Source organism: Dipodomys merriami, unplaced genomic scaffold (genome assembly GCF_024711535.1).
Source record: "Dipodomys merriami isolate MVZ:Mamm:240054 unplaced genomic scaffold, mDipMer1.0.p SCAF_3, whole genome shotgun sequence".
Lineage (NCBI taxonomy): Eukaryota > Metazoa > Chordata > Mammalia > Rodentia > Heteromyidae > Dipodomys > Dipodomys merriami.
The window spans coordinates 64,932,397-64,947,607 of NW_027204492.1; the positions used below are offsets into that span (position 1 = coordinate 64,932,397).

A 15,211-nucleotide genomic window follows, 5' to 3' on the forward strand; every position below is an offset into this window, starting at 1 on the left:
AGCCCAAAGGTAGAAGCAACTCAAATGTCTAAAAGATGAATGAATAAACAATATGTGGTACATAAATAAAACATTGAAATTCAGCTGTAGATGGGAACAAAATTTAGTAAATGAAATAAGAAAATATGTAGAGACAGAAAATAGGTCAGAGATGGTCAGAATCTAAAGGAAGAGCGAATGGGAAGTTATTACTTAGTGGTGATAAGATTTCTTTATGGACTAATGAAAAGATTTTGGAAATAGTGGTAATGGATGTACAACACTGGGAATATATTAAGGCTACTGAACTTCAACACTTGAAATGATCAAAAGGGTAAATTCTGAATATATTTGAGCAAAATTCAAACTTTAAAAATTGACTTACTACCCTGGAAACCAAGAAAGAATTTGATCAATTGACAAAAAGTAAGAGGAACTGGATTATGGAAAAATGAATCTCTCAAATGAAAGCTCTGAACTCTAAAACATTAAAACTCGATGATAACAATTTGTAACAGAGGTTTAGGAACCAGGAACAACTAAAGCGAAGGGGTGCCTCGGTGGTATAATACCTGCCTACCAAGTTTGAAGCTTTGAGTTTAAACCTCAGTTCTGCCAAAAAACAAACAAAAAGCAAAGATGAATTTGATGTAATTTCAAACAGCCATACTCTGTTTTAGGGGGGAAGACAGGTATCAGATGGAAATGAGGACAAGTAGGGGTGAATATAACCAAAATACTTTATTTGATTGAAAATATAACAATAAGATCTGTTAAAACTGTTTTAAGAAGGGAAAGGGGGGATGAAGAACAGTGATAACAGGGGATGGTGTTGATTGGGAAACATTGCATATATGTATGGAAATGTCATAATCAAATCCCCTTCTATGAATAAAACTAATTTCAAAACCCCTAAACTTAAAACCACAAACCTAAAACAAACAAAATGTGTGACAGAGACAATAGGATAAGAAATTGAAAGTGAGGGGCTGGGAAGGCGGCTCAGTGGTAAAGCACTTGCCTTGCAAGCCAGAGGCCCTGGGTTTGATTCCTCAGCACCACATAAGCAAAAAGAAAAAAGCTGGAGTGGCGCTGTGGCTCAAGTGATAGAGCACTAGCCTTGAGCTGAAGAGCTGAGGGACAGTGCCCAGGCCCAGAGTTCAGGCCACATGACCGGACCCAAAAAAAAAAAAAAAAAAAAAAAGAAATTGAAAGTGAGGAAACAAAATATCTAGCCAGGTGTTGGTGTCTCCCTCCTGTAATCCTAGCTACTCAGGAGGTTGGGATCTGATGAATATGATCAGCTTGGGGAAAAAAATGTTCCTGGAGACATCTCTCAAAAGCCTGAGAAGTGGCGGTATAGCTCCAGGGACAGATGGCCAGCCTTGATTGAAAAAGCTAAGGGACAGTTTTCAGACCCTGAGTTCAAGCCTCAGTACTATCACAAAAATGCCAACTAAGAGTCCCATATATGACAAAATTAACTTTATAACATTAGGCTGATCCATTTAGGTAATGTATGGGGTACAGAAATAATCTATCGTGGCCACACAATAAGGAAAAGACAGGATAAATTGGAGAATCAATAAGTCCTGTAAGTTTTTTCTAAGAAGTGAGATCATGTTGCATACATGTACCTCAAATATTGAATACATATTGAATATTGAATATTGAATATTGAAGACATAGGCAGATATGGAGAAGCACAACCTACTAAAGCAAATTGTGGAAGGTAACTCCATATATACCTGGACTTGGTTACTGAATTGCTGAAAGCCCAGGGGAACAAAATTGAGTGCTAAAGAAAGAATAAACGAATGTAACAATAAAATAATACTATCACAAAGGTGTTCAGAGTAAACATATGAATTTTGGAGAAAGGTTTCTGAGGAAAATCACACAATTCTGATGAAGGAAAGTTCTTTTTTTTTTTTTTTTTGGTCCAGTCGTGGGGCCTGAACTCTGGGCCTGGGCGCTGTCCCTCAGCTCTTTAGCTCAAGGCTAGCGCTCTACCACTTGAGCCACAGCGCCACTTCCGGCTTTTTTCTTTTTGCTTATATGGTGCTGAGGAATCGAACCCAGGGCCTCAGGCATGCAAGGCAAGCGCTCTACCACTGAGCCACCTTCCCAGCCCGAAGGAAAGTTCTAAATAAGTAGAGAGACATGTCATGAATATGGTGAAAACTCAGTATGTCAAGGTACCTGATATTCCTAACTTAATCTATAGATTCAATGCAATCACAATCAAAATCTCGGCAATTTAGCATGTATTACCAAACTGATCCTAAAGTTTACAGGGAAAGGTAAAAGATCCAGAATAGTCAACAGGGTACTTAGGGGGAACCAAGTCAGAGGACAAGAAGTGGAGGTATGGCTCAAGTGATCTAGTGCCAGCCTTGAGTGAAAAACTGGAACACCCAGGCCCAGAGTTCAAGCCCCATGACTGACAAAACAACAACAACAACAACAACAACAACAACAAACTAGAAGAGCAGCAGGCCCTGAGTTCAACCTCCAGAACTGGCATAAAGTCAAAGGACAGACCGAGCTGACCTCAGGACTTCTAAACACATAGTAATCAAGGCAGTATGCGACTGATGTATGGAAAAGCACTGATTTAGTGATCAGTATGACAAAACAGACAGGACAGAAATACATCTACAGAAATATAGACAACTGATTTTTTTTCTGTCAGTTGTAGGGCCTGAACTCTGGGCCTGGGCACTGTCCCTCAGCTCTTCAGCTCAAGGCTAGCGCTCTACCACTTGAGCCACAGCACCACTTCCAGCTTTTTCTGCTTATGTGGTGCTGAGGAATCAAACCCAAGGCCTCATGCAGGCAAGGCAAGCACTCTAGCACTGAGCCACCTTCCCAGCCCAGACACCTGAATTTTCACAAATGGTCAAAGACAATTTAGTGATGAAAGGACAGTCTTTTCAGCAAGTGGTGTTGGTACAAGTACATTCACATGCACAAAAACGCATCTAAAGTCTTCATACCTTTTAGAGAAAATGACTCAATATGGATCACAAACTTCAATATAAAATGCAAAACTATGAAACTTCTACAATATAGCACCAAATAAAATATAGGTGACTTTGGGTTTGGCAATGAATTCTTAGGTACAATGCCAAAAAGCATAATGCATAAAAATGGTTTAAGTTTGAAGTCAATAAAATGAATGATTTCTGTTCTATAAAAGAATAAAAAGACATGCAACAGACTTGGTGAAATTATTTGCAAAACATATGTACTGCATCCATGGTATACGAATATGTTAAAAAAATTCAACAGTAATAAGCTGGGCGCTGGTGGCTCACACCTGTAATCATAGCTACGCAGGAGGCTGAGATCTGAGGACAGAGGTTCAAAGCTAGCCTGGGCAGGAAAGTCTGTGAGACTCTTATCTCCAATAAACCACAAGAAAACCAGAAGTGGCACTGTGGCTCAACAGAGCGCTAGCCTTGAGCTGAAGAGCTGAGGGACAGCGACCAGGCCCAGAGTTCAAGCCTCACGACCAAAAAAAAAAAAAAAAAAGAAGAAGAAAAAATCATCAGTAATAAAAGAAATGGCATAATTTAAAAGTGGTCATAGGAGATTCAGTTTCTGCCCTGTTAAGCCCTCCTCTAGAAATAGGTGGGTGAGGGTGCTCTGGAGTACACACAGCCTTCTTTTTCTTCTGAAAGTAGTAAGAAAAGAGCATAGTTTCAGTAGAAATGAAAGAATAATGTATAAACAGTGAATAAGCCTATACAAAGCTATTCAATATCATAAGTGAAAAATTGGAAATGATACAATAGTGAGGTAAACTACATGGTAGAAATGAAAAAACCCACTGACAACACCAATGCTGGTGATGATGTTGAACTGCTTGTACTGGGGCTTGAACTCAGGGCCTGGGCACTGTCCGTTGGCATTTTTGCTAAAGGCTGGCACTCTACCATTTGAACTAAGGCCTCCATTTCTAGCATTTTAGTGTTTGATTGGAGGTAAGAGTCTCACAGACTTTTCTTGCCCAGGCTTTGAAACCTGATCCTCAGATCTCAGTCTTCTGAGTAGGATTATAGGCGAAAGCTATCAGTGGCCAAACAGCAGTATTACCCTTATTCATTGCTGACAAGAATGCAAAATTGTAAAGCTACAGTGGAAAGCTACTTGGCAATTTCTCACAAAACTAAGCATTCTCTTCCCATTATGACCCAGCAGTTACACTCCTTGCTATTCACCCAAATGGGTTGAAATTTTCTGCTGATCATCTTTTTTATGATTGCCAAATCTTGGAGGCAAATGATACGTCCTTCAATGTGGTGAATAAAGAAAAAATGGTATATCCAAACAATTGCATTCTATGCTAAAAAGAAATGAGCTACAAAATCAGACAAGGTAAAGAAGGTTCTTCAAATAAATATTGGTAAGTGAAAGAATATGAAAAGACTGCTTGTATAATAATAATTATTATAGCCAGGTGTCAGTAGCTCACACCTGTAATTCTTACCACTCAGGAGGCTGAGAGCTGAGTATCGGATTTCAAAGCCAGCCCCAGGACTCTTACCTCTGATAAACTTCTCAGAAAAAGCTGGAAGTGGTGCTGTGGCTCAAGTGGTAGAGCACTAGCCTTGAGCACAAAGAGGCTCGGAGACAGCACCCTGGCTCTGAGTTCAATCCCCAGGACTGGCAAAAAATATTAATAATAATTATATGGTATTTTAGAGAAAGCAAAACTACAGAGACAAAAAATTCAGCTATAATTTGAGATTTGGAGGTAGGTGAGATGAGATAAATAGTTGTAGTATAGTGGATTTTTAGGGCAATGAAACTACTAATCTGTATGATGCTAAATACTTGACAAAGAATTAATTCTAATATAAACCATGAACTCAGCTATTTATAATGTATCAATATTGGCTCATCAGCTGTAACAACAATGCAAGGTGCAAATATAGGGGAGACTGGCATTGAGCAATAGAGACTTATGGGAAATCTCTGTACTTTTTCACACTTTATTCTTTAAACTTAAAATTGTTTAAGAACTCTATTAACTAGGGACAACTGGTTTCCGGGTCCTATTGCTCATTCTCCTGAGTGGCTTTTACTTTCTCCCTACTAAATAAACTCTTTGATATGTGCTGGTAGCTCAGGCTTGTAATCCTAACTACTCAGAAGGCTGAGATCTGAAGATCAAGGTTCGAAGCCAGTTCAGGCAGGAAAGTCCTTGAGACTTTTACCTCCAATTAACCACCAGAAAAACAAAAGAGGTGCTGTGGCTCAAAGTGATAGAGTGCTAGCCTTGAGTGAAAAAGCTCAGAGACAGTACCTAGGCATTAAGTTCAAGTCCCACAATCACCATCACTAACAAAAACAAATAAACTCTTCAAACTGTGAGAAAAAGACATCTATTAAAATTATATACAAAATGTTGAAATTAAAACATTCTTAGATAAAATCTGACATTATATATTTTCTGCAGGCCTACCTTAGGAGAGACATTAAAGGAAGCTTTGCAGACTGAAACCAAGTGATATTGGACATTACTTTGAATTTGCACTGATCTAAGAAGAAAATTCAAAGAAGCCTAGTGATTCCAAATAGAATAAACTTAAAGTGAGCCTTATGAAGACAAAGTATAATGGGACTATTAAAACTCAAAAACGGGGCTGGGAAGATGGCTCAGTGGTAGAGCGCTTGCCTTGCATGCCTGAGGCCCTGGGTTCGATTCCTCAGCACCACATAAGCAAAAAGAAAAAAGCTGGAAGTGGCGCTGTGGCTCAAGTGGTAGAGCACTAGCCTTGAGCTGAAGAGCTGAGGGACAGTGCCCAGGCCCAGAGTTCAGGCCCCACGACCGGACCCCCCCCCCCAAAAAAAAAAAACCAACAAAAAAACTGAAAAACAAGGCAGATGCTGGTAGCTCAGGTCTGTAATGCAAGATACTCAGGAGGCTAAGATCAGGATTGCAGTTCGAAGCCAGCCTAGGCAGCAAAGCCTATCTTCAAAAATAACCACAAAAAACCCTGGTTGGACGTGGAGCACCAGTAGAGCAAGCAAGCTGAGCAAGCAAGCTAAGCAAATGCAAGGCTCTGATTTCAAACCCCAGAATATTGGCATAATAAAGAGTCCTGAAAGTAGTAAGAGAGAAGCAATTTGTTATAAGGGATCCTTGGTAAGACTACCAGCTAATTTCATATTAGAAACCATAAAGGTCCCAGGCAGTGAGATGACATATTTTAAAGTGTGGAAAGAAAAATTGTGAACCAAAAACTCTGTATCCAGCAAAATTATCCTTTGAAAAAAGGAGAAAAAGAAATCCCTAAAAAAAAAAAGACTGAAGGAGTTTATTGCTATTAGAACTGCCTGTAAGAAATTCCAAATGGAGGGCTGGGAATTTGGCTTAGTGGTAGAGTGTTTGCCTAGCATGCATGAAGCCCGGGGTTCGATTCCTCAGTATCACATAAACAGAAAAGGCCAGAAGTGGCACTGTGGCTCAAGTGGTAGAGTGCCAGCCTTGAGCAAAAGAAGCTCAGGGACAGTGCCCAGGGCCTGAGTTCAAGCCCAGGACTGGCAAAAAAAAAAAAAAAAAAAGAAATTCTCAATGGAGTCTTTCAGGTTAAAATGAAAGACACTATACAGTAACTTCAGTTGTGTTATGAAGTAAATAACACTGGCAAAAGTACATGAATCTATGAAAAGCCAGTATGGTAACATTTTTGTATGGGAACTTCTATTTTCTTCCTACATCACTTAAAAGACAAAGCAAAAATTAAAGGTACGTACTTATGTTAATGGGCCCATGATAAGAAATAATCTGTAAGAATAAAAACAGGGAGGAAAGGAGATACTAGCGAGTTTATATACTACTGAAGCTAAACTAGTAGTAATTCAAACTCACGTGTTGTAAAGTTTGGATTAATTGTAACAAATGGGAAAATAACAAAAAAAAAACACAAAAAGGAAATGAGAATGTCCATGCTCTAGTACAAGATCAGAGAAACACAAAATAAGGCAATAATGGAGGCACTAGGGTGCAATAAAGCTATGACAGAAGACAAGGTCGGGTACTCACACCTGTAATCCTAGCTACTCAGGACGTTGAGATCTCAGGATTAAGATTCAAAGCCAGCCTTGGTAGGAAACTACAGGAGACTCTTATCTCCAATTAATCAGCAAAAACCTGAAAGTGGAGGTGTAGCTCAAGTGGTAGAGTGCCAGCTAAGCAAGAGTGCCTGAGTTCAAGCCCCAGTATTGGCTGCCCCTTCCCAAAGAAAACAAATAGGAAAACCAAAGAAGTAAATTGGCTGAATTAAATTTCCTCAAAATTCATACATTGAATACTCAACCTCTATACCTCAGAATATGGTTTTTAGAAATAGAGTACTTAGGAAGTCAATTAAATTAAAATAAGATCATTTGAGTATTCCCTCATCTAATGAATGGTATTATTTTAAGAAGAGAACATTAATTAAGACACAGACACGTACAGAGGAAAGATGGTATGAAGATGCAGGAGAAGGCCAGCTACAAACCAAAAGATGCAGAAAAAAACCCAGCTCCCTGGGGGTACCTTGATCTTGGACTTCTAGCCTCCAAAACAGTGAAAAAATATATTTCTGCAGTTTAAGCACCTAGTTGATGGTACTTTGGTACAGAAACATTAGCCAAGTAATATATTATCATTAATAATTTCAGATGTAAATTAGATAAAATTCTCAATTAGAAATTAGAGGTCTGCAGAATGGATGGGAACCATAAAGTGGCTACATGTTGTCCACATGAGACTAAAATATAGAGACACAAATAGTGAAAAGACAGAACAAGACACTCCATACAAATAGGAACAAAAAATAGAGCTCTGGTGGTTATCAGACAAAAAAGACTGAAAGCCTACTTAAAAAAACTTACAGTGAAAAAACCAATATATAAGTGAAAAAGAGAGTCTAGGCACAATGGATCATGCCTGTAATCCTAGCTAATTGGGAGGTACAGTTAAAAAAGTCAGGGTTCAAGGCCAGCCTAATTTTAAAAAAAGTTCGCAAGACTCCATTTCAAAGAAGAAGGTAGGCATGCTCATAATCTCAACTACTTGGGAGGTATAGGTTGGAGGATCAGGGTCTAAGGCTGGCCCTTGGCAAAAAAAGAAAAAAAAAGCGTGAGACCCTATAGCAAACCCTAAAGCAAAAAGGTTAGAGGTATGGCCAAAGTGGTAAAATACTTGATTAGGATGTGTGAAGCCTTGAGTTAAAAACCCCAGATACTGAAAAAAAAAAGCAAAAACAAAACTATCCCCCAAACAACAACAAAGAAAAGCAAGAGGGACGCACATTTATGCACGCAATTGGGTGCAGAAGCGCGTGTGTGCATGCACGCACGCGCGCGCACACACACACACACAAACACTAGTCTGATCAGATAACTATAAAAATATTGTAGACTGGGTTAAAAATGAAAATTTCTCACAGTCCTGGAGGCTGGAAAACCTGAAATGAGAGCATCAACACGGTGAGGAGCCTTACCCTGGTTTACAGACAGCTGCCTTCTTGTTTTATCATCACATAGCAGGGAGATATAAAAAAATAGTGATGAGGAGAGGGGAAGGATGAAGGAGAAGAGGGAAACTTTTCTCATAAAGGCATTCATCTTATCATAAAGACTCAGCTCTCATGAATTTATTTAAGCATAATCACCTCCCAAATGACCTATCTTTAACACCTTCACATTGGGAACTAGGGTTTCAATACATATATATGGGGGAACATAAACATGCAGTTTATAAAAGCATATACTGATAAAAGGCCAAAGCAATCAGGAAGAAATAATATTAAGCGCACATGCAACAAGTTCCAGATCCACAAAATATGTGAAAAAAGAAAACTGAGGGGAAAAATATAGTTCTATAATAATAGAGATTTCAAAATTCCACTTTAAATAATGGATAAAAGAACTATACAGAATATCAATAAAGAAACCTAGAACCTGAATGGTAGCAACCACTTAGAATGGACATATAGCCCATTCCACCTACAGGAAAGCAGTGAAAAATTATCAGGTGGATATGGACAATTTTCTGAACGGACCATGTGCTATGTCACAAAATAAGCCTCAATAAACCTAAAAAGATTAAAGTAATCCAAAGTATCTTTCCCAATAATAAGGGAATAAGGCTAGAAATCATAAGAGAAGAAAACTGGAACACTCACTTTGAAATAATGTGGACCAAAGAAGAAAATACTGTAATCAATGAACACAACAACAAAATATACCAAAACTTATGGGGTGTAACTAAAGTAGTATTTAGAAGGAAATTAAGAGCTAAAGTGCTTACACTAAAAAATCTTAAATCAAAAATGGAATTTCGGGCTGGGAAGGTGGCTCAGTGGTAGAGCGCTTGCCTTGCATGCCTGAGGCCCTGGGTTCAATTCCTCAGCACCACATAAGCAAAAAGAAAAAAGCCGGAAGTGGCACTGTGGCTCAAGTGGTAGAGCGCTAGCCTTGAGCTGAAGAGCTGAGGGACAGCGCCCAGGCCCAGAGTTCAGGCCCCATGACCGAACGCAAAAAAAAAAAAAAAAAAAAAAAAAAGGAATTTCATGCCTTAAAGAGCTACCAAAAAGGAACAAATTAAACCTAAAGTTAATTGAAGAAATAACCCCCCCCCCCAAAAGAGTGGTAAAAAAGAATACAAAAACAGGGGTTAGGACCATTGTTCAAGTGGTAGAGTAGCTCTCCAGAAAGCATAAGGACACCAGAGTTCAAACCCCAATAGAACCAAAAAAAGTTATTTCTTTGGAAAGACTGCCCAAATTAACAAACTTTTTACATGGATTAAGGAAGAAGGAAAAAGGAAAAAAGGAAAAAAAGAAGATTCAAATTACTAAAATCAGAAACATGACTATCAAATTTACAGAAAAAAGTTGTAAGAGACTGGTAAGAACAAGTGTAGATTGACAAACTAGACAATCTAGACAAAATGGACATATTCTTAGGACCAACTCAAGCAGAAATAGAAAATCTGAATAAACTTGTAAGTGTGCTGAATTAGTAATCAAAATCTACCAAGAAAAAAAATCCTAAGAACAGATAATTTAACTAGTATATATGACTACTAATCTTGTGTGTGCATGCCTGTGTGTGCATGTGCCTGTTTGTCTGTATTGGGGCTTGAACTCAGGGCCTGGGCACTGTCTTATTAACTTTTTCTATTAGTGCTGGAGTTCTACCCCTTGAGTCACATCTCCATTTCTGGTTCTTTGGTGGTAAATTGGAGATAACAGCCTTATGGACTTCTCTGCCTAGAATGGCTTTGAACCTTGATCCTTAGATCAGCATCATTTTCTTATATATGACTATAGGCTAATGATTATAGTTCCTTACAACTTAAAAGGTTTAACCAGATGCCAGTGGTTCACTCCTGCAATCTAGCTGCTCAGGAGGTTGAGAGCTGAGAATCATGGTTTGAAGCTATCCTTGGGAGGAGAGTCAGTGAAACTTATCTTCCAGTTAACTATCACAGAGGCCAGAAGTAGAGCTGTGGCTCAAGTGGTAGAGCACCAGTCAACCTTGAGCAAAAAGCTCAAGGACAGTACACAGGCCCTGAGTTCAAGCCCAGTATAGGCATGCACATGCACGCACACATGCACACATGCACACATGCACACACACCCCAAACAAAAAGCCTCAAAAGGTTCAAAGACAGTGTGGGAAAGGCAGGCTATGATCAAGTTGTAATTGTCTTTGTCTAGGCACACAGACTGTCTACTTCTTGAAAAGAATACATCAATGATCTAAATGGAGACTACATGTAATTTGTGTTAAGACTCAGCAGGACTGTCTCTCATTATATAGGCTGATTTTCTTTACCATGTGACAGAATGTATGGATGGAGCTCTTGTTTCTATCCTTTTTAAATTAGATACACAAAAACCTGGAACCAAATACGACAGTGAATTAAAAAGGTTTCTCCCCTAAAACAAAATCATATTCATAGCTGGATAGAGGTGACTCACACTTGTAATCTAGCTACTCAGGAGGCTAAATGAGATCTGATGATTGAGGTTTGAAGCCAACAAGGACAGAAAATTTGAGACTCATCACCAATTAGTCAGCAAAAAGCTGGAAGTGGAGGTTTGGCTCAAATAGTAGAGCACTGCCCTTGAGCAGAAAAAGCCAAGTGAGAGCATGAGGCCTGTAGATCAAGCCCCAGTACCTGTACCCAAAAAATCATATGCATATTGTGAGACAGAAAATAGCTTCTTTCTGAATATCCCTCTCGGTTGATCAAGTATTAAAGTACAAAGGGGAAAGGTTAAAATTAATTTCAAGCTTTAAGGGTGGGATCGGGCATTTAGCCTGGTCTCACTGCTGTTTCAATGGCAGATGTAAGATCAGGTAAATGACAACCCTAATTTCATACAGCATGTTGCTATGGGAATTCCCACCAGAGCCAAAAGTTATTTGTGGGAGCTCAGATTAGGAAGCAATAACAGAGGTATACAGATTATTTAACTGAATTTTACTTATTTCCCAGTGTATGCAAAAAAGCAGGGAGATGTCTTAAGTCTCATCACCACTGCCTTAAACGTAAATAGTATTATCCTAACCCTATAGGTGAGGACACTAAGTGCCTTTCACAAGGTTATCAGCGTGTGCTTCAGTTTTCATTGTGTACTGCAGTGTTGACAGTATGGCATGTACAAAATCAGGGACCATGAACTAATGTGCCTACAGAGAAAGACAAAGAAGGTAATGCTGAGTGGTTTTGTGATGAACAAGAAACTGTATGTTCTATTTAAAAGCAGCCTCCACTCTGATGGAACCGATTGCTGACAGACAGGTATGTGGATGTAGTACTGCCAGAACTTTAGATTTTATGAGAGGCTGGGTACCACACATTTTACTCTTTTGTGGTGCTGGGAATCAAACTTCAGGCTAGACAAGTGCTCTACCACTGAGCTATCCTCCAGTCTCAATATTCTGATTTTTTTTTTTTTGTCGGTTGTGGGGCCTGAACTCTGGGCCTGGGCGCTGTCCCTCAGCTCTTCAGCTCAAGGCTAGCACTCTACCACTTGACCCACAGTGCCACTTCCGGCTTTTTTCTTTTTGCTTATATGGTGCTGAGGAATCGAACCCAGGGCCTCATGCATGCAAGGCAAGTGCTCTACCGCTGAGCTACCTTCCCAGCCCCAGTATTCTGATTTTTAAATGCTGACACTTAAAACAGTTTGAGCTGGATTTGGCTCCTTGAATGACAGCTTAAAAAATCAGTGCTAAGTTATCTTTTTTTAAAAAACTGAAAGATTATTCAAGATACACTAGTATTTAAACTTCAGTATAAAATCTCTCTCTCTCTCTCTCTCTCTCTCTCTCTCTCTCTCTCTCTCTCTCTCTCTCTCTCTCTCTCTCTCTCTCTCTCAAGCCTCATCCACTCATCCATCCTGGGGCTTGAAGTCAGGGCCTGGGCTCTGTCCCTGAGCTTTTGTGCTCAAGGTACTCTATCACTTGATCCATAGCTCCACTTTGAGATTTTGGTGGTTAATTGGAGATAAGAGTCTCATGTACATATGCCCATATAAGATGATCCTAAGTGAAATGAATCCCAAGATAGAGATACAAGTGGTTTTATCTTTGTTGCTGCTGTTTTTAATATAGTATGTGATTTTTTTGTTTCTTTTGTATGTTCTTCCCCCATGGTATAACCCCTGTTGTCACTGTATTTGATTCCAGTGTATTTGATTCCTGCATCTTGTATACACATTTTTATAATTTGGGGAGGGGAAGGGAAATAACAAAAAGCTGAAATAAGGATACAGGTTGACCCATTGTAACAATGAGATATACAAGACACTATGTTGAAAATGAAATTTACAACTTTGGTGGGGGGAGGAAGAGTTGGGGAGGTGGGGAGGGAAGGGATAGTAGGGGAAAAACAAAGGAGGGGGTAACAATGCTGGATAGGAAATGTACTCATTGCCTTACTCATGTAACTGTAACCCCTCTGTACAGTATCTTTACAATAAAAATATATTAAAAATAACTTGCATTATATTGTATATGTTTGGTGGTTTTATGATGTTTTTACTGTACTTCAATAAAACTATTACAAAAATATATGTGTTATATATATATGTATATATAAAAGAGTGTGCATATATACACATATATACATATATATACACACATATACATATATACATATATATATACATATACATACATATACATATACATACATACATATATATATATATATATATATATATATATATATATATATATATATATATATATATATAAAGAGTCTCATGTACTTTCCTGCCCAGGCTGGTTTCAAACCATGATCCTCAGATCAGCCTCCTGAGTAGCTAGGATTACAGACGTGGCTTCAGTATGAACTCTTAATTCACCAAAGTAATGGAGCTATGATAGGAAGGGACCACATCATTAATATTACTATAATTTCCATTGATCATCTATTAGAAGTACTCATAGTAAAATCAAATAATTGAAAAAAAGGGCCTATTTCAGGCTCAGTGTAGAAGTACTAAGAAAGAGGTAAAACATAAATAGGTCATCAAGGAAAAAAGATCCCAGATAACAAGAGCAGCAGAAAAACCCAACCTTGTTTTAAAGTATTTCAGATTGGATGTATTTACATGATAGGAAATTCAAAACATGATTAATTCACACTGAGGTTTTAAAAAATGCGGTGGGTGGAAGTTAATGATTGTAACATTTAAAAGTAAGATTATGACAAGAGAAATTTATACAGTCAGCTTTTTGTATTTATAGAAAGCCACTTAATAATTTTATGTGCTTTGATCAACAAATTAAGCTGTATAAAGTAAAGCTATGACCTACTGGTGGCTGGTGGCTACCAACAGAATCAATAAAGTGCTTGACTTTTCATTAAAAAAGTCATAGAGTTGTAAATATTTTATTAGTTGTCTTTTTGAAGTAGATATGAAAGAAGGCAGGAAAAATGGAGAGAAAAAAATGAGTGTTTCTTGGGACTTTTTTTAATCTTAGTCAAACAATAGTATCATTAGTTATTTCTTCTACAAGGTGCTTGTAATTCTAAATATGATTTGTAGACTAATTATTATTTAAAACTTTAAACAAAATCATTAATGTAGAACTGGAAAAAGAACTTTACATAAAATCAATGTTTTCCTCAATGGCTTCAATTACAATTTTTAAAGATATTTTCCCATAGGAGAAAACTTTCCCGAGACAAAAATAAAATAAAATATTCCTTTGAATGTTTCTTTTCTTTTGGATAACTGTTGTTATACCTATTATTAACTGTCACTTATAAACCATTTTGACTTAACAGAAAACCAACTGCTGTGACTGCCACTTTCTTTCAGAGGGGGTACTTCAAACCAATAGAAGACCTATGATTGGTTCAAGCACCATCTTTTATTTGCATAATGGACTGTACCATGTTTGATACAAGCATGAGGGGACTTGTGATTGGTGCAGACTCCCCTTTATAGATATATAAACAGATTCAGTCAAGTCACTTTGTGAGCAGCTAGGAAAAATGAAGTTGTAAAGAAGACAAGATTAAGTCATCAGTCTTAAATTCATGACATAATTAATTCTATGCTATGTTAGAATGGTATTATAACAAGTTCAAAAAGAGGATTCCTCCCACCCAACTTGTAGGTTACATTTTCTTCTGTCTTTCCTTAGGTAAGAAGTGGTATGGCTTTGAAATATTTTAACTCATAGCTTCAGTGTTTTTCTTTTCTTTTCTTTTTCTTTTTAGAATAAGCAGTCTGGCCAGGTGCTGGTGGCTCATGCCTGTAATCCTAGCTACTCAGGAGGTTGAGGTCTGAGGATCACAGTTCAAAGCCAGCCCAGGCAGGAAAGTCCCTGAGTCTCTTATCTCCAATTAACCACCAGAAAACCAGAAGTGGCGCTGTGGCTTAAGTGCTAGAGTGCTCACCTTGAACTGAAGAACTCAGGGACAGCTCCCAGGCCCACAGTTTAAGCCCCATGAGATTTAAGCCGAGAGAGAGAGAGAGAGAGAGAGAGAGAGAGAGAGAGAGAGAGAGAGAGAGAGAGAGAGAGAGAGAGAGAGAGAGAGAGAGAGAGAGACAGAGACAGAGACAGAGAGACAGAGAGACAGAGAGACAGAGAGACAGAGAGACAGAGAGAGACAGAGACAGAGAGACAGAGAGACAGAGAGACAGAGAGACAGAGAGAGAGACAGAGAGAGAGACAGAGAGACAGAGAGACAGAG

At 38.4% G+C, this 15,211-nt stretch overlaps 1 protein-coding gene across 2 annotated transcripts in view; it reads right to left on the reverse strand.

Annotated features, from left to right (window-relative positions):
- Positions 1-15,211, reverse strand: part of Chic1 (cysteine rich hydrophobic domain 1) — a 55,518-nt gene that overhangs the window by 15,563 nt on the left and 24,744 nt on the right. The window lies entirely within an intron of this gene.